The sequence below is a fragment of the Anolis sagrei genome, chromosome 1 (genome assembly GCF_037176765.1).
Source record: "Anolis sagrei isolate rAnoSag1 chromosome 1, rAnoSag1.mat, whole genome shotgun sequence".
Classification (NCBI taxonomy): Eukaryota; Metazoa; Chordata; class Lepidosauria; order Squamata; family Dactyloidae; genus Anolis; species Anolis sagrei.
In genome coordinates, this window is record NC_090021.1 from 132,373,007 (window position 1) to 132,392,673 (window position 19,667).

The following is a 19,667-nucleotide window of genomic DNA, read 5'->3' on the forward strand; positions in this document are numbered from 1 at the left end:
GTGGTATTCTTTTACATGTGCATTCCTTTTACAGTATAGACTGTTTGTCTAATCTGACTGAAACTGAGTGAGCCAATTTCTTTTAATAGCCAGGAAAAATTACATTGAAAATATCATGGTGGAAAAAGAACATACACTGGGGTTCAATTGAGAATACTGAGAAGCTTACAGGATGTCACACCTTGTAAACAGCCATAAAAGGAGTGAGTTGTTGTAGGTTTTCTGGGCTTCCTTCCTTCCTTCCTTCCTTAGGCGATCCCTCGTTAGACGAGTAAGATGGTCTTCCATTATGGATTTCCTTGTGGGTCCGTATGTGGCTGTGGAGCCCTATTCTTGCTCTGCATCTTCTTCCGCAGTGAGGGCATTGGTTTCCAGGTGGAAGGCGGTCCCGGTTGGGGTTGGCTTGACGCGCTTTCCTCCTGGCACGTTTCTCTCTTTCACCCTCCACTCGTGCCTCCTCAAATTCTGCAGCACTGCTGGTCACAGCTGTCCTCCAGCTGGAGCGCTCAAGGGCCAGGGCTTCCCAGTTCTCAGTGTCTATGCCAGAGTTTTTAAGGTTGGCTTTGAGCCCATCTTTAAATCTCTTTTCCTGTCCACCAATGTTCCGTTTTCCGTTCTTAAGTTCGGAGTAGAGCAACTGCTTTGGGAGACGGTGGTCAGGCATCCGGACAACGTGGCCGGCCCAGCGGAGTTGATGTTGGAGGACCATCGCTTCAATGCTGGTGGTCTTTGCTTCTTCCAGCACACTGACGTTTGTCCGCTTGTCTTCCCAGGAGATTTGCAGGATTTTCCGGAGGCAGCGCTGATGGAAACGTTCCAGGAGCTGCATGTGACGTCTGTAGACAGTCCACGTCTCACAGGCATATAGCAGGGTTGGGAGGACAATAGCTTTATAGACAAGCACCTTGGTCTCCCTACGGATGTCCCGGTCCTCAAACACTCTCTGCTTCATTCTGGAAAATGCTGCACTTGCAGAGCTCAGGCGGTGTTGTATTTCAGCGTCGATGTTGACTTTGGTGGAGAGGTGGCTGCCAAGGTAGCGGAAATGGTCCACATTTTGTAATGTTACGCCATTAAGCTGTATTACTGGCATTGGAGAGGGGATGGCTGGTGACTGCTGGAACAGCACCTTGGTTTTCTCATTGTTCAGTGACAGGCCGAGCTTCTCATATGCTTCTGCGAAGGTGTTTAGAGTGGCTTGTAGGTCTTCTTCTGAATGCGCACAGACGACATTGTCATCAGCATACTGGAGTTCTATAACAGCTGTTGTTGTAACCTTGGTTTTGGCTTTCAGTCTGCTGAGGTTGAATAGCTTGCCATCTGTCCGATAGATTATTTCCACTCCGGTGGGAAGCTATATGGGCTATATGGCCATGTTCTAGAAGCATTCTCTCCTGATATTTTGCCTGCATCTGTTGCAAGCATCCTCAGAGGTAGTGAGGTCATAAATGGAGTCTTAATAAAATCTATGTGCAGTTTTAGACATTTTACACAAGGAGTGGAAAGCCTGAAGATGTCATGCCATTTGAGCATTTGTCTGTGATTGTGCTGGAATCCGTGTTAAGCTATAATAAAACTGAAATAAAGGATGCATCATCTAAGGTGAAGGTTGCATCAACTAAGCAAAGTAAATGAAACTGATGTGAAAGGAAATGGAGGCAGCTTTTAGAAACAAAAAGTAAATGGGGAAAAAATCATTCTTCTCACACTCAGCTTGCTCCAGCAGCCTATTCATCTTCAAAACTCAGAAAATGCAAGCACCAGACCAGAAATGGAATCTGGGGGGAACAGCTGCCAGAAAGAGACATCTGTTTGAGGGTCCACCACCAATATACCACCAAGATGACAGCTCAAGTACATAACAATATAAATAATCTGTCTCCTAAGGATATGTCTGAGCAAACAGGGGTTAATGGTTCCTTCCATGGTGATGGAGAATCCCTTCCAAGTTTTACCTGTAAAAAAGCTTCCCTTGAAAGTGGTTCAGCACTTTGAGGTTCACACTAAAATCCAGAGCACATTCTTCACCCTTCCTGAAATGGGAGCTACAAGAAAGCAACTTGAGCAAGCAAAGGAGGAAGGTGATGAGGATTTTAATGACAGGAAAAGCTGTCCATAAAGTGAAAACTATTTGGCATTTGATTCACTGGATTACTTAGCAGTAATAATGTTGATTTTATGAAAGCAATATGTGCAAACAAGCCATTTCTCCCACAATCCAATAATAAACAATAACATTAACAATAGAAAAGAGTGAGGACAATCATAAGGAAAATGGAACCGCAATCTTTGAAACTGTTGAAGATAACATCCCTAGTAATGTAATTAATAATTAAATTATGTCCCTCTGACAATGACAGAAAATCCATCCCACTGTCTTCAAACCAGATTAAGTCGGAAGGAAAGGAAAAAGACACAAGGAGGGAGACACAAGCATGAAGAAGGGAGAAGGCAGGCATGTAGCCAGGGGGGGGGGGCTCGGGGGGCTTCAGCCCCCCCCGAAATTTTCATGGTGATTCGCGAAAAGGCCTTATTGGTGCATTATTTAAACTGTTATGTTTATTCATATCATGATCTGATCACCATACTCAATATATCCCATATGCATGAGGGTATTGGGGTAATGATACAAAAGGTTTGCTAGGCTAGACCCTCTTTCACTCAGACTCAGCCCCCCCCGAAACTCAGCCCCCCCCCCGAAACCCCCCCTGAAAAAATTTTTAGCCCCCCCCCCCGAAACGAAATCCTGGCTACGGGCCTGGGAGAAGGGGCAGGTTTTTGTATGCCAGTTGGGCAAAGAGACAGATAATGAGGTCATGGCAATTATTCCTTGTGGATAGTATTGTGCTAACCAAAATACTTCAGAAAGACCTGCACAAGCTTTTCCCTTCTGTATTTTTAGAGATGTCTGCTTGAAAAATGTTCATTCTATTTCATTTTTCATTTTGCTCTGACAGACCCATTTGTTCCATTTTTCCATTTGCAATTGTCTCTTTCATTTTGTATCTATTTTGTTGTCAATGTTCTCTTCATTTTCTATGTCTCATTCATTTTTGATTATAGTAGAGACCCAGCCTATTTGTTGATGCTTGTGACATTTGTATTTTCTACTCAGGTGGGTTGTAATTGTCAGTGCTGTACTCCTCCTCCTACCAAAGCATCAGGTCTGCCAAAAAAAAAAAAAATAATTTTTAGATAGATGGATAGACAGAAAGATTTTAAAAAACACCCTCTGAGCCAGAAGTGGAGTGATGATAGACTGGAATCTATTGATATAGTTATAGAAAGTTTATAGCAAACTGAAAATTTGATTAACCACAAATAATTACCATCTAAATGTGGCTATTGAAATGTTGAAAACTAGAGAAAGAAAGAGAAAGCTAAGGGACATAACTAAAAAAAATTCCTACATTTGAGATGACCTCATTGAATGAGCCATATTCAGCCATGAACTTTCATTTGTTCAAGGGCAGATTTCAAATAACAGGGGAAGTAGAAATCTCTCCACATTGCATTAGAGCATGTTTCCGTCATGAGGGTGGGATCCTGTTGTTATTGTAAGAATTAGATTAAGCCTATAAACACAACAGTTCCCAGTAGAATGGTCTATGTTTATCTCAGTGGTTGTTTTCTATCAACTAGAGGAAAATCACTGAAAACTGTGCAATATTTGAAAATAGCTTTTTTCAGCACAAAAAAAATGCTGAAATATTTGTTAGCAAAAATTATATATGTAAAATGTTCCTTGGGTGCAAATTTGGCATAGAGTACATCTCCAATTACAGCATTTTACATTTAGCAAACAGAAATGGCATTATATTCTGATCATAAAATGCTTTCTGCATTTTCTATGCAAAATATTCATGTGCGACTTGAATAAATTCTGTACTCTGAAGATTCTAAGAAGTCAAGGATTCTTTTCATCAGTGTTTCTAGTTTATTTTTGAACGATCTTTCTTTCACCAATATGTATTTCAGGATTCAAATACAGACAGTAAAAAGCTGAACACTGAAAGCTATGAACCTGGAAGGAACAAATTGTCCATTTTTGTTTTTTCTACATTCATTTCTTTTTGAAAAAATATTCAGCTTCTTCCTATCTCGAATGTGAATATTGAGTGCCATTGTGACTGAATAGAAACAAAATTCTTTCTATTACTGGAGTAACTGGGACTTGACCTTTTATAGGAGCACTAAGTTCATGTTGAAAATAAGTTCTATGCAGGGAGTCAGTCTGAGGTTAGAGGGATTTTATTTTTCAGTTCTAACCATGTGTCTTTTGCAGCCAGCTCTTGTTACTGGCCTTGATGTTCTTATTAAAAGCAACAATAACAATGTAGATCCAGCAAGCCAGAAATTTCCCCATTGCTGATATGATCATTGCTTAATGTTTCGGGTTGGACAGTTTTCTTGTCACTTGCAGAGCATTCCAAGATCCCACTTTGCTACTAAAACATTCCCTCAGTATATATGTTCCTATCTTTTAATCCTTTCTAAACTAAGTAACACGGTGCCTTTCTACAGTTTCAGGAATTCCTCCTATGAGGAATGATAGCTGTCAATGAAACAAAAGGACTTTGTGTAGTTCTCCTGTTTGTTCCTATTGTTTCATCTGGTTCAAAAATAAGTGAATTAGAAACAAACTGGGAACACAGGGATAGCAACTTTTTAAAAAATCAATTGATTTTCAAAATGCCAGTGGCTTTTCATATGCTAGTTCTAGGTGTATTGCTAACTGAGTTAACATCAATGTCAAAATGGAAAATTGGATTTCTGAACTAGCAAGTGCAGTTGCTTAGTAGCTACAAGACCACACTGAATCTGGGTCATGTGCATCTATGTGCTCACTATTTGTTAAAAGTGATTGGCAGTACATTTGGGACTGAAAGAAGAATGATCTTACTGTATATAATTGTGTATATGTCTGGAAATTTTTGTGAAAACATCAACCAAAAACTTGGGTTGAATTCTCCACAGGTCAAAGTAACTCTTATAAAAAGAGAAATCATCCCCTTCTCTGAGTGACAAAAGTGAAGAATGTAGAACATCCTGGAAGAACATTTAAAAAGGACCAATCTCCTCTTCTTTCTTTGACTCATCTAACCATTTGAAATGCCTGGATGGGAAAATTGCAGCATCAGCAGTAATTGTTTGATGTGTCTCTTCAAAGAAATGCTAAGACTTTGTGGGGTATATGTGTCATTCTTTTTTTTTATGCTCTCCATGGACTAACTAAGCTGTCACTTTTGCCACTGAGAGTACCTTACCATTTGTTTTAATAGGAATCATTCCTTTCTCTAAACAGAGTAATGAATGCCTGAGTGGGAAAATGGTTAGGGATGACTTGCCTCCTGATGTGGCATTGGTGTTTTCCCCTCTGGACACAATGACTTTCATCCATGGGTCATATCAAGATCCATAATTTTGGCCCCAAAGCTTTCCTTTGATGTATACATGAGGCTAACTTATACATGACTGTATGTGGTCATTTGTTACTGCCTGTATCCCATTGCAGGGAATAAAGTAAATTTCCAGAGATTAATGTATTATCAAAGGGTTGCTTTGAGTTTTCCAAACTGTATGGCATGTTCCAGATACATTCTCTCCTGACATTTCACCCACATCTATGGCAAGCATCCTCAGAGGTTGTGAGGTCTGTTGGAAACTAGGCAAGTGAAGTTTATATATCTGTGGAATGTCCAAGCTGGGAGAAAGAAGTCTTGTCTGTTTGAGGAAAGTGTGAATGTTCCAATTGGTCACCTTGATTAGCATTGAATGGCCTTGCAGCTTCAAATCCTGACTTCTTCCTGCCTGGGGGAATCCTTTGTTGGGAAGTGTTAGCTAGCCCTGATTGTTTCTGTCTGGAATCCCCCTATTTTCTGAGTGTTTATCTTTATTTACTGGCTTGATTTTAGAGGTTTTTTTTTAATACTGGTAGCCAGATTTTGTTCGTTTTCATGGTTTCCTACTTTTTGATGAAATTGTCCACATGCTTGTGGATTTCAATGGCTTCTCTGTGTAGTTTGACTCAGTGGTTGTTAGAGTGGTCTAGCCCTTCTTGTTCTCAAATAATATGCTGTGTCCAGGTTGATTCATCAAATGCTCTGCTATGGCTGACTTCTCTGGTTGAAGTAGTCTGCAGTGCCTCTCATGTTCCTTGATTCATGAGATTGTTTCCAGAGATTGTTGGAACTACAACTTCACCATTCTCTATGTATTCTTCACCATTGGCTATGCTGTCTAAAACTGCTAGAAACTGTAGTTCAACAACATCAAGAGAGCCACTCCACAAAGGTTCAATTGCACTCCTCCACATGTTGTAATGACAGTGGCGATAAGATAATGAGCAGCTGCTCTCTGCTTTTTATAAAAGATCAATCAAAGTGATGTTCTTAAGATCTCATGTGGTCAAACTTGTAATTTTTTGTGAAAGGGGCTAGCAAATGTTAATATTTCTGAAAAAGGGGAGTAGCTTGTAGGAAAAAGCTAGCTTTTATATTTATAATTGAGTAAACTGGGTTGTTGTAGGTTTTTCAGGCTATACGGCCATGTTCTAGAAGTATTCTCTCCTGACATTTCACCTGCATCTATGGCAAGCATCTTCAGAGGTTGTGAGGATTGAGTAAAGCTGGATCATGAGTTAGATGTAGCCCTAATTGAGTCCTTCCAGGCTTTCATCTTTTCCCTATATTGAATTAGTAAAATCCACCTTCCTATAGATAGTTTCAGTCATCAACTATTTACTTCCGGTCTAATGACATAAAGGGAAATATGTCTTGTGGATAGGGTTTTGAATCTGCCAGTTCCATTTCTCCTATGAAAGAGCAAATAATATCAAAACATTTTCTTCTCACTTGGTGGGATTGCAGGCTTTTCCAGATCAATCTAAAAAAGCATGACTTCTCACAAAGTGTATCATGCCATCTCTCTTTTAAAAAAACAACACGAATTGTTTCCTTTTTTCTTTGACACTATAAGAATTTAATTTAAGAAAAGCAAAAATGAATTTTTCATGGTACCTGATACTATGCCCATACATATGCTTACTCTGTAATCTACATCAAATCATATTCATTCATTTTCATACTGATTCCAGCTACTATCTATCAATTTATTAGTTTCTTCATCACCAAGTCCTTGATGATGTCAAAATCCAATACATACACAAACCACTTTAAAACATGTATCAGAGAAAAGTTTCATGTGTTCAAATGGTCTTTGTGACTAAGTTGGAAAAAGTAGATGGGAATTAAATATCCTTCCATACAGCCTGAATGATTACAGTCCTTATGTTCTTTCATTGGTTGAAAATACGATCCAACCCAAATGGTGATGTTTAAGTCATGTTTATTTCATCTGCACATAACTTTCCCACTGAAATGCATATGTGTTATTCACTTCAAGAACAGAGTTAATAGTACTTTTTTCACACATTTGTTCCCTGCTAGCATTCATTTTTAAGTAAGGACTTCATTCATTGACTATAGCAAAATACAATTTTAAAATGATTTATCCTCCATTGTAAACACTTCTGTTTCTTCTTATAATTCTAAGGTGTTTACCAGTAGCTGAATGCTTTTACCTTCATGTTGTACACATTGTATTCAGTTGCCTTAATCTTGGTTCATGCATTATAGTCTACATCTTCTTTCATCCTACAAATAATAGGTGTTATTCTCTCACACATACCCCTCCCAAGTAAGACTTCTTTCTTATTATGAAAATATGAAAATAGCACATCATTCTCCAATCCTTCTTCCATTAATGCTAAGATCAGAGAAAAATCGTAAGAAATTAATCATCTTGAAGCAAGGTGCTTACTCCACAATGAGAAAATTGCCTTGTAGCAAAGTAGGAAGTTGTCTTATTTTGTTGGAATATTAGTCATAAAGTTCCATATTATATACTGATGTTCATTACTGTACACTATGTTGGGTTTCAGGCTGAGCTGGGAGAAGCCAAGACTTAATTCTGAAGACTTTTGCATTCAAAAACATGCCTTGTGTGCTTGAGCTATACCCCTTCTTATTTAACCCCTTGATTTAGATCCTATAGAACTAGCATAGATTCTCCTCCAGAAAGTTATTTCTGGGTTTGGTGCAACATTTGTTGTTTCTCTACTCTGTTTGAAAAAAAGAGGAAAATGTTGATCTAAACTGGCTTTTGTCCTATTGCCAACTTCAAATATTATTTTCAATTCTCGCCACAGTCAACAGTATTGGCAATTCATTCCACTGTAAGATTACCTACATGAGTGGCCATCAGATACTTAAAATGGATCATAACAGAATTGAATACAACAATTTGTGCCAGCTGGATGGTAACTGCAGAACTTGTGCAGAACTATTTTCTGGGGAAAATATCTTATATAACATTAAGGCCAGCTCAGGAACCACACTGGGCTGAGTTGCCATGTTCCCAATTGAGTCCATATCAGATTGGATTGAAGTGCTTCTGATTGATTTGGCAATTTGAGGATCAAGGTGCAGCAATAAAAAGCCAGAAAATGTGTTGCAAAATAGAATGATATAAAGAAAACTCCAGAAGTACTGCATGTGTTGTTATGGCTGCTGTGACATATACAATGTTTATACTTCCTTATTCCAGTGGTTATTACCCATCTTCCTCCCACCAAAAACAAAGCAAAGCAAAATCGTCAAAAGACCTAATAGTAGCATTTAACTGTCACATATCATTATGTTTGATTAATTGACTATGAAAGCTATTGGCCATAAAAGTTATGTTTCCAAGGACTCCGATGCCATTATTCCACTTGTGCCAGCTCTGCCAATGTGGAATGTTAAATGTCAGATGGTTTAGAATGGAAACGAATTTTGTCAAGTTAGTAATTTTAACAAATTCATGCTGTACTTCTGTGACTTATTTGAAGTTGAACTGGGAACTTCTGAAATCTACCCTTTTGCAGAGTTTGTGATGCACTTTTAAGGAATAAGCTCTACACACAAAACCAGCCATGTGTAAAAATGCAACTGGGTAAAAATGAATGCAATTGAAAAGTATCCATAAATATGTTGCAATGGGATAATTTTTTTTTTGCAAAATTTGCACATTAAAAATGCATACTTTTAAACTAAAAAATCAAACCAAAACTCATAAATTCCTTTGCTTGAAAAGGGGAGGGAGAAGTCCCCAAGCTTCACAGCTTGATATGAATGTAGTGTGGGATGAGAATGCAATAGGATTCAGTGAAATGCAATGAAATTGAGACTAAAAGGTTTTCACAAGCATATAGCTAGTACCCACAGATTGTCATTTTCAATGTCATCATGGATCGCTACTCAGAGTGGGACCCAAGTACCTGTTCAATAAGTGGAAATATCAAGTATGCCATGCCATATGATTCCATCTGTCCTTTTCTTTCATGTTCTTTCAAAACTTCAAAGATGTGGGGCAATTGAATTTCCTTTCACAAGGTTAACAATGTGGAAGTATCGACAGAATTTTGTAGCTAGGCACCAAACACAACTAAGTCTATATGAGATAGAGTTGATCAAGTTTGTATCTTTATGACATTTTTTAACCTTCTTATTTAGTATCACCTGTAACATTCTGTATTTCTTTCAGATCAATGATCTACAAGAAACCAAGAGGGCAGTTAACTGCCCTTCTTGTAAAAAATATGTCTGTACCTACTCATCCAGAAAAAAAACCCAAATGCATATAGCACGAAAAGCAAAACCACAACCCTGGACCTTTTTGTTTTCAATTTAACTGACACCATTTTTTTTCTGAAGGGGCTACTCAATCTGATTATTTCATCTTCTACTGTCAAAAGAAGGCAAAGTTATAACTTTAAAAATACATTAAGAAATAATAAAAATGTGGCATTGACTTTAAATTGTCCATATGTTGATTGACATCAAAGTCAAAATGGGTAGCCCCCATATCTGGCCATGTGAGGCTGTTCTATTTTCCCCGTTTGGATCATTACTGAATTCTATGGATGGTAGAAACACTTTGGAATTACAAAATGTGCAATCAATTACAGTTTGCTGTTGAGTATTATTTATCTTATAAAGAAACATTTAGATCCATGAAAGGAATGATGTAAATGCCAAATGTATCCTAGATTCTTGGGACTCATTCCGATTTGAATGGCAAGTAAGAAATACAAAGGAGACAGGTTTTTCAGTGCAAAAATGGATACTTTTCTGTAACTTTAAAGATTTGTAGAAGAGAGAATTTCAGTAGGTGACAAGAAACACCTGCTGGTATTTCCTCTTCTACACAACCATCCTCTTTTCAGTTTTCGGTTTTCAGTCTGACAATCTATAAGTTAAAGAAAAGGTAGTTCTCTTTTCTCAAGTTTCAGAGGTCATCAAGTATTTACTAAACACATGCTTCTTCTAGCATAAGGCAATTGTTGTATGCCTTCAAATCTTTTCCAACTTATGGTGACCCTAAGGCAGTGGTTCTCAACCTGTGGGTCCCCAGATGTTTTGGCCTTCAACTCCCAGAAATCCTAATAGCTGGTGAACTGGCTGAGATTTATTGACGTTATAGGCCAAAATACCTGGGTACCTACAGGCTGAGAACCACTGCCCCAAGGCAAACCTATCACAGGGTTTTCTTGACAAGATTTGGGGGATTTTTTTTGGGGGGGGGGCTCCTTTGAAGTTGAGAGTGTGTGGATTCCCCAATGTCACCCAATGGGTTTCTATGACTGAGCAATAATTTGAACCTTAATCTCCAGAGTTGTAGGCCAACACTGGAACCACTGCACCACGCTGGCAAAGCAATAGACAGACAAGACCTAAAACATTTTGTAATATTACCTCCAATCTTTCCAAGGATTTTAATGGGGGGGGGGGGCTCCTTTGATAATGCATTGACTGGTGTTTTACACTTCTGCTCGGGAGGGAGAAGCCTGAGCTGAGTGTTAAGTAGCTGGCCCCTCCCTTTTGCTTCAGTTGTTTATCCAAACTACCGAGTTTGGTTTGGAGGGGGTAAGGCAGTCCCCCGTTCTTTAGACCTGGCCAGACGCAAAGCGAACAGAGAGTTGTGGAATGCAATGTTCAAGTCTGGTGGTCAGTTTTTTCAGCACCTAAGATTGTTTTTCAAAAGTCTGAGCTTTTCAGACCCAATGGGATACACCTGTCTGCTGCTGACAAGGAATTTTTTATAAGGGATCTGAAGCGGGGTATTGAGGAAGCCCTGGCTTTGTTTGGGGAAAGGCACTAAGCAGACCCTTGAGCTTCCTGTGGCAGGAACTGGAGGGAGAACATTGTTGGTGTTCACTTGGCACCCTCTATATGGGGGTGAAGGGGGATACCCGGGATGGCCCTGATATGTTGCAGGGCTTGGAGGCATCTTGGGATTTTACCCTTTGGAGATGGACCAGGGGTTTCATGCTTTCTCTTATAGAGTTTTGGGGCTCGGAAGGGAGTGCCCCTCGAATGGTCTTCTGGTAATGCCCATCCAGGCCAACAAGCCATTGTGGTCTGCTCCTGGGGTCAGGTAGCTCAGAGGTGGACAAGGAGGTAGTCATTGTGTGATACCTGGCCTCTGTCATGACCCATTCTTTGTTGCTCCCTCCAGGTTCGTTTTTACTGCTCTTGATTACAGTTTTAAATAGGTCAATAAACGGCCCTTAGTTTCATATTTTGTTGTCTGGTCTCTTATTTCAGGGTGTTACTTCAAGAAGGCACATACTACCAATGAAGTGCTATCATGTTATATTATCTTCGTCAAATACCTTCCTTGCACAAATTATAAGAGTTGGTCTACCGTTTTTATTTGGTTTTAATTGGCATGTTTAATTTATTGTTTAATGAATTTGTATAATGTTTTTAATGATTTTTACTGTTTTAAATGTAAATTTTTATAGTTTATATACTTACAGCATCATATGATGCTTGTGTGAGGCCACCCTGAGTCCCCCTTCGGGGAGAAGAAAGCGGGGTAGAAATGCATGAAATAAATAAATAATTAATAATGGACAAAATGTAAAGATTATTTGAAATAACTTTGAAAAAATGATCAAAATTAATAAGGATCTTCACAGTCTAGGGCTTATTCTGTGCAAAATCTGTACATAAATGTGTGTTCTGAAAACATTTTCTGACCAGGAAAAATTGCTCATATTACTCATGGCTTCATTCAGGAACAAAATTAACAAATAATTACTTGACTCAATAGATTACTTCAGAAAGTGATAAAGTATTCCTTATTGGATGGTCATATCTACCTATGAAGGTTAACTAGTAGCACTGTCCCCAGACAGAAAGTCCTTGACAATATGTGTGTTACTTATCCAGCACGGAATTGTGCTGGATAAGTAATTTCTATAAATGAATGTAATTTCTATAAATGAAATTACATTAGACTCTGCAAAGCCAAAGTCTGATAAAATGTGTCAGGTGTTATCATTTAATCCTACCTCTTGATATCTAAGTGTGTCTGTGTGCTTGTGTATGTAATAGGATGTGCAGGAAGTAATACATTTCTGTTTGATTGCACAGTAATAGCTATAACCACATTTTAGCCGAACTGGTATCATTATTTATCTTCTTCCATTTGAGACAACCTACTCTGTTTTTAATGGCTATTCAACAGTCTTATAGTCCCAGTGCAAATATTTACTACACTTTGTGGTTAGCTGTGAATTGTGCTATTGAAGAAATGGACTGCACACCACAAAAACCACTTAGTCCTCAGTTGTCAAACTCAATTACATGTGACTGCATTAGAATTCCCTGTGCAAAAATTGAAACCGTGATGCACTAAGAACAAATGAAAATACCCCAGAATTATGTAATGACACCACGAGCTTCTGTTTTGCTTTATTTTAAAAAATCTTTGTCGTACTGTGAGTTAGCATGCTTAACTATTAACTGAAATGTTCAAAACCACAGAGTAATGTATAATTTTCTTTTCAATCACAATCTTAGCATGTCTGGTATAGTGCAATGGGGCTGAAGAGGCACTGCTTTGAGGTTTCTCCCATCTAAAACACTACATAATATTCACAATTTGACTTCATTTAATTCCTTTTAAAAAAAATCTAGCATGAAATCAACTTTTAATCTCCAATTCTGCTGAAATTAATGCAATCTGGCACCACTTTAACTGCCATGGCACAGAAGACTGAAAACCTTCTAAAATTATAACTCCCAACTACAGATGTACCCAAATATGGACTGAGTTGTTGAGGATAACAATGGTAACATTTTATTTCTTAACCCCCTCAGTGCTTGAGACAGAATGCATATAGTTAAAATATATAGGTAGTCCCCCAAGTTACAAACATCTGACTTACGAATGACTCATAGTTACAAATGAAGGTGAGACTTTGACAACAAAAAGTGAGAGAAATCTACCCCTTGGAAGGGAAATTCACTCCTGCAAGAGTTATCATAGGAGAAAGGTGTCTCAACTGAAGCTTTATTACCAATCCTTATTTCTACAACAAGATAGATTTTTTAAAATTCAATTATCACAAGGACAGAAAGTGAGCTGAACAGGGGCACAAACAGCAAAACAAACATTACCGGAGTGTTAATCCTTTCCTATGCTATCAAAAGCTTATATATATATACATATACATATACATATACATATATATATATATATATATATACACACACACACACACACACACATATGGAGTTACACTTTAAAAATGTACCTGTTTCAACTTACAAACAAATTCAACTTAAGAAATCGATAGAATCTATATTTTTGTAACTTCGGAACTGACTGTATATGATACATGTGTTCATGTATAAGTTGATGTCATGTGTAAATTGAGTGGGAGATTGGAGGCCAAAATTGTGGATTTTGATCTGACCTGATACTGTATCAGAGGTGCAAGTGCCCCTGGCTGCTGCCACCATTTATCTTCCCAGGCTTTTTCCTTTTGCCAGTCTATTCTTTTTTTTGATAAGCATTAAAGTACTGATCCATAGATAAGTCGACCCAGGTTTTTGGTGCTGACTTTTGACTAAAATTTCTAGACTTATAGAATGAGTGTATAGGGTAGATAAAAACATAAAATCATTAAAGGACATATATTAAAATATATACATAAGATTAAAACACATTAAATCATTCACACCAATAAAATGCTAATTTAAGATTCACTGTTTACATTTTATTCCGGGACTTTGTGTGTAATCCAACGCAATAGGCAGATCTCTGCATTTCAACCAATCTTTTTATTAAAAAATGGAGATGAGGCATTGATGTTTCATTCCATTATACTTTGTTTTTCTTTACCTTTCTTCTTTTCTCACGGAAAAGTGGGAAATTTTCTATTTTTTTCTGTTGGCCTACTTTTGGGACTTTTCTATTTGTTTCTTTTCTCTTGACCTTTACCTCCTACTGTCCTGAAATATTATATCTTGTGTCTTGTGTGTGTATGTATGTGTGTGCATGTGTGTTACTTTTGTTTGGTTTTAACAAAATGTAAATGCAAGACTTCAGCATAATATGAAGTCAAAAATAACAACAACAAAGGATTTACATATATTTGAACTGTTTAATGAAGATGTTATAATAGCTAAAAGATTTCACATTCCTTGTTTCAGTCATTAATCAAAACAGAGTCAAGAAATCAGAAGATAATAAAGACTTAGGAAAGCAATCATAGAAGAACTAGATAAGGTTCTCAAGATAGAACATTAAATATCCAAGTCAGAATTAGCCAGCCAATAGTGTTTTCCAATTCTGCGTGTGATTATGAAAGCTAGTTAAATCAAGAAATGCAACAAAAAGAAATTAAACTCATGTGAGATGTGATGTTAGAGAAGAGATCTACTGTATTGATGCCATAGACTACTGTAAAGATAAACAAATGGATCCTAGAGTAAATCAACACTGAGCTCTCAACTGAAGTGAAGATGACAAAATTGAGGCTATCATACTTTGACATTATGATGAGATGGCATGATTCATTGGAAAAGATGGCAATCCTTGGTAAAATCGAAAGCAATAGGAAAAATAGAGACTTTACTACATCTGGATTAATTCAATCAAGGAAAATATTGCCGAGTGCTCAAGATCTGAGCACATCTGCTGATGTTTTGGTTTGTGGAGGTCTCTCATTCACATGACCACTGTCAAAGTCAACTTGGTGGCAAATAACAATATTTGTGAATAATTTAATGCATGGATCAGCTTAGCTATACTTCTGTCTTATAAACATTTTAAAATCAACTTTAATTCTCTTCAGTAGTTGGTAGTTTTTCCTAATTGCCTTTCCTTCTTGTTTGGTTAGCCATGATGCCTCCTTTCTTTATGGTTTTAGCATAGTAATTTGCAATAATTGACATGCTACACACATATGCACAAATAATGTGCATACAATTATAGTGATTCATGGTGATGCATAAACTTCCAAGGAATGAGAAACTGGCTGGTTGATTGTGTGGATTTCTAAAATTCTGAAATAATTTTATGCTATGTAGATTGTTCAACCATCCTTAAGAGCTAGTTATTTCAATTTGTGCATACATTTAGATAGATAGAACATGAGACAACCCATTTCAGGGGTAGATTGACAAATATCATCAATGCACAAAGAACTCCTAACTTTTACTAATGGATGGAAATTTTATTCTCTTATCTAATGCGTAAAGAAAAAGATGCTATATAATGAATTGGGCAAATGGTCCATTTAATTCAATACTTTCTGCCCTGACAGGCAACAAGTTTTCATTGCCTTGTATAGCCTAAAACCTGATTGAATTCTACATGCCAAATAAGGGAGAATGAAGTCGGCAACAGGAACTAGATAATTGTGATTTTATTTTGACTGTCTCAGCTGACAAAACAATTTGACTGTCTTTAGGTACAGTCCCTTTGACTGGGGACAGGAAAAGCATAATTTATGGCTCCATTTTAGGGGGGGGGGGACTTTTTAGATGGCTCTGCATAACCTAATCCTCTTCTGTCTACTGTGTCATAAAGTTGCACACTTGAGGACCACTAACAGGTGGGTTGCCACTCTGTTAGTAAAGTATGCTGATGTAACATCAACAATTCATCTATTTATGGCCATGGTAGAGGGATGAGTTTATAACTTTCCTCAAACAATGGTTCCCATCTCCTTGATCTTCTTCTTCCTTCTGTGCCCCTTCATGTATGGTCAGGAGAGGACAGGAGTTAGGAAGAAATATCTGTGTCCCTATAGTTGGATGTACAATGATGATGTAATTATCTAGGAGTCCCAAAGAATCCTTGGAACATTCTGGGGTGGGGGTGCACCTGATATTGCCACTATTACATCTCTCAGTCTCTCCCAACCCCTACACGACTGTGGTAATGGAGGTATTCGGGTGAAAGATGAGTCCTGAGATAGGGATGGAAGGGTGACAGAGTGGATTTATTTCTTGGTGGAACTGTATGCTCTATCTCCCCTTTCAAGCTAACTTATCCTTTTTTGCCTGAAATAAAAAGGAAACGTTATACCTAGGTCAACAAGAGTGGGTGGGACTTATCAATAGCTCTTTCCCCTGGTATGAATTACCATTGTTTAAGTTATGAGAGTGATTTTGGATTCTATTTATTTTATTTTATTGATGAAAATATTTCTGTTCTATCACCCTGGGTTCATTTGTGTTCCTTAGTCTCAAATGGAGCACAAGAACTCAGTGCCATTGGCAGTGAAGGTTAACCAGGAATGTTGTCTCCAGACAGGAAGTCCTTGATGTTATGCTTGATACCTATCCAGCATGGAGTGCTGTGCATGAAATGCATAAAACTTAATGAAACCAAAGTCTAATGAAATGTGTAAGGTTTTGTTATTTAATTCTACCTCTTTATTTCTAAATGTGCCTATGTGTTTGTGTATGTAATAGTATATGTGGCAGAAGTAATAAATCCCAGTTCGATTACACAGTAATAGCCATAATCACATTTTAGGCTAACAGGTACCATAATTTATTGTATTCAATTTGTGAAAACATCCTGTTTTGTTTATAGCTTTTCAACAGTCTTACAGTTCCAATCAAACACTCCCTTCTGTGGTTAGGCATTGAGTTCTACTATTGAAGAAATGGACTGCACACAACAAAAATCACTTAGTCTACAGTTGCCAAACTGAATTTGATGGATCTGCATTAGAATTCCCTGTACAAAAACTGAAGCCACAATGCATTAAGAAAAGATTAACTGGAATAGTAACATATAGTTATACATTCATTAATATTCTCTATTCAAAATCCATAGTTTAGGGGATATGTCTCTGCATGTGTGCCTTCAAGTTACCTGTCAATTTATAGTGACGATGAATTTCAAGGAACAATCAGAGGTAATTTTGCCAATTCCTTCCTCTGCACTAGAGCCTGTATCATAGGGTATTCATTGATGGTCTTCCAAAAAAAAAAAAATCCAAGTACTAACCAGGTTGACCCTGCTTAGCTTAGGAGTGGGGATAGGATGCAGAAAGTTCCCCAATATCCACTTACTAGGCAACAACCACTATGATCAATGAGGGTCTGAACCACTGGAAAACAGAAGATTCAACTTCCCACCAGAGACACATGCAAACTATCTTAGAGGCAGGGAGAAATGAGAGGGAATTGTAATAAGGATGCTTCAACTGATCGTTACAATGGAACCACTCATGGAAGACTGGAAATTTCAGCCAACTGCTCCCAAATGGCAGTATGATTGTCCCCAATCAGTCACAACAATTGTTTGCAGTAAGTGTTAATAAGAATTGAGGGAGTTGTGGAAGGAGTTACTGTGTTGCTATGAAATTTTAGTGGTTATGTATATGTAATTGTCTAAGTGGAATCTAGCTAAATCTTGTAGCTCTCTTAACTTGAAACATCTTTCCAAGGATGTGTCCCCAAATTTAATGTGCAAATGGAAAATCAATTAAAAAATATTTCTCAGTAAAGCATTTTGGAACTTCGATATACAGGAATTTTGATGGGTCTGGCATTTTATGAATGACTGAAACCTAGTTACTTAAACCCCTTCCTTATAACCACAGCAAAGCCTTATAAATATTGCCCTAACTTCTATTTTTTATTTCATTCTTTTAAAAAGATCTCCAAAAACAGGGTGTAGGCATTTGTTCATTTTTGCCAGAAAGAGGAAGAAATATTCTATAATTTAAGAGCTCCATGAAGAACATCAAGATGTACAAAATCCAGAGTTCCCAGAGAGCTCCAAGGCAGGATTCATTGATTGCCTTTCCTTTTTCAGCTGATGTGCAGTGCAAAATAATTGCAAGTTTGTACAAGGCCATTTCTATTTCCTCTAAAAACTAAGGCATTCATATGTATCACTGGTTTTACTGAGACCCCTTCTATACTGCCATATAAAATCAGATTAGCTGCTTTGGTCTGGATTATCTGGCAGTGTAGACTCAGATAATCCAGTTCAAAGCAGATAATGTGGGTTATCCACTTTGATAATCCGGATTATCTGGCAGTGTAAAAGGGGCCTCAGAAAGAGTTATGGATAAGCTTACCACTATCAGATAAATTAATTTAACTTGGACCTGCTTGACTTTGGCTACCAGGTTTTAGAAGAAGAAATCCAAAACTGCCATATTGATTTGGAACACTAATTGAGTTGTGAGTAGTATTTATTACTACCTGGCATTCCACATTCTCAGCAAAAGAGTCTAATTAGCTACTCTGGTTGATCAGACAGAATTTTCACAATGTTGTCTTTCTTTACTTGATCCATAAATCTTAGAGTAATTGGGATTTACAATTTCTCAAAGCCTCCGGCACCTCCAAATCAAATAACATGGCACAGCAAACGTCTGCATTTCACAGAAGTAGGAATCAAACTCTGTACTACCCAGAGAAAATTGAGACATTCAGCATCTGCTCCAGCTTGGGCACAGCTGCCATCTTCCAGACATTAGCTGGCTGTAATTTTCCTTTGTTTGGTACACTGTTTCACAATGCTGTCCTTGATCAAAATCAGTACAATATCAAACTTGGTAGCAGCTTTAAAATTCTTAAGCAAATGTATGAACAAGAAAAAAATCTGTCACAGTGAAAAAGATGAACCAATGGGGTATGACTCAGCTGCAGGATCTAAGGAACCTGATTTTCAGATGTGAAAAGATTACTGGCTCTAGATGATCTCTTCCTTCACCTCAAAACAAAGCAGCAGTACCAGCTGTAGCTGAAGCTAAACCTCAACCATTTGGGACTCCATCTCAGTTAGAATTGATAGATATGAGCATGCATCCTCAATATTTGTGGCACATCAAAGGGGAATAGTGCAGCTGAGCCTTAGGGCAGACTCAACTTTATTGCAGACTTTTTGATATAAAACTGAGCATGAAAGTGGACAATAGATTTTTTAAAATGAGTCATGTAATCTTCTTCATGTCAGACTGAAAACCAAACTAGAAAACCAATTTATTGTCTTTTAGAAGTGATGCTCTCTCAAATGGTAGAAGACATCTGCTTGCCATAGGATGTGCATTTCCTCATCTATGTATCTTGCTTGTAGCATGCTTTTGTGCCTGACCATTGGAAGGTAAAAACAGATTTATTTTTGCAGGTTTAATCATTGAGGTGCATGTCTCTGAGGATATTCTGTTGTAGATGTTGGGAATTAAGTTAATATTAGAGAATATCTATTCCTCTTAGTTTTCATTTCAATGTCGATTTTTCTTGAGAGGATGTGCATGGCTTCTTGAGATATGAGCAAAAAAGGAACTCCTTCCC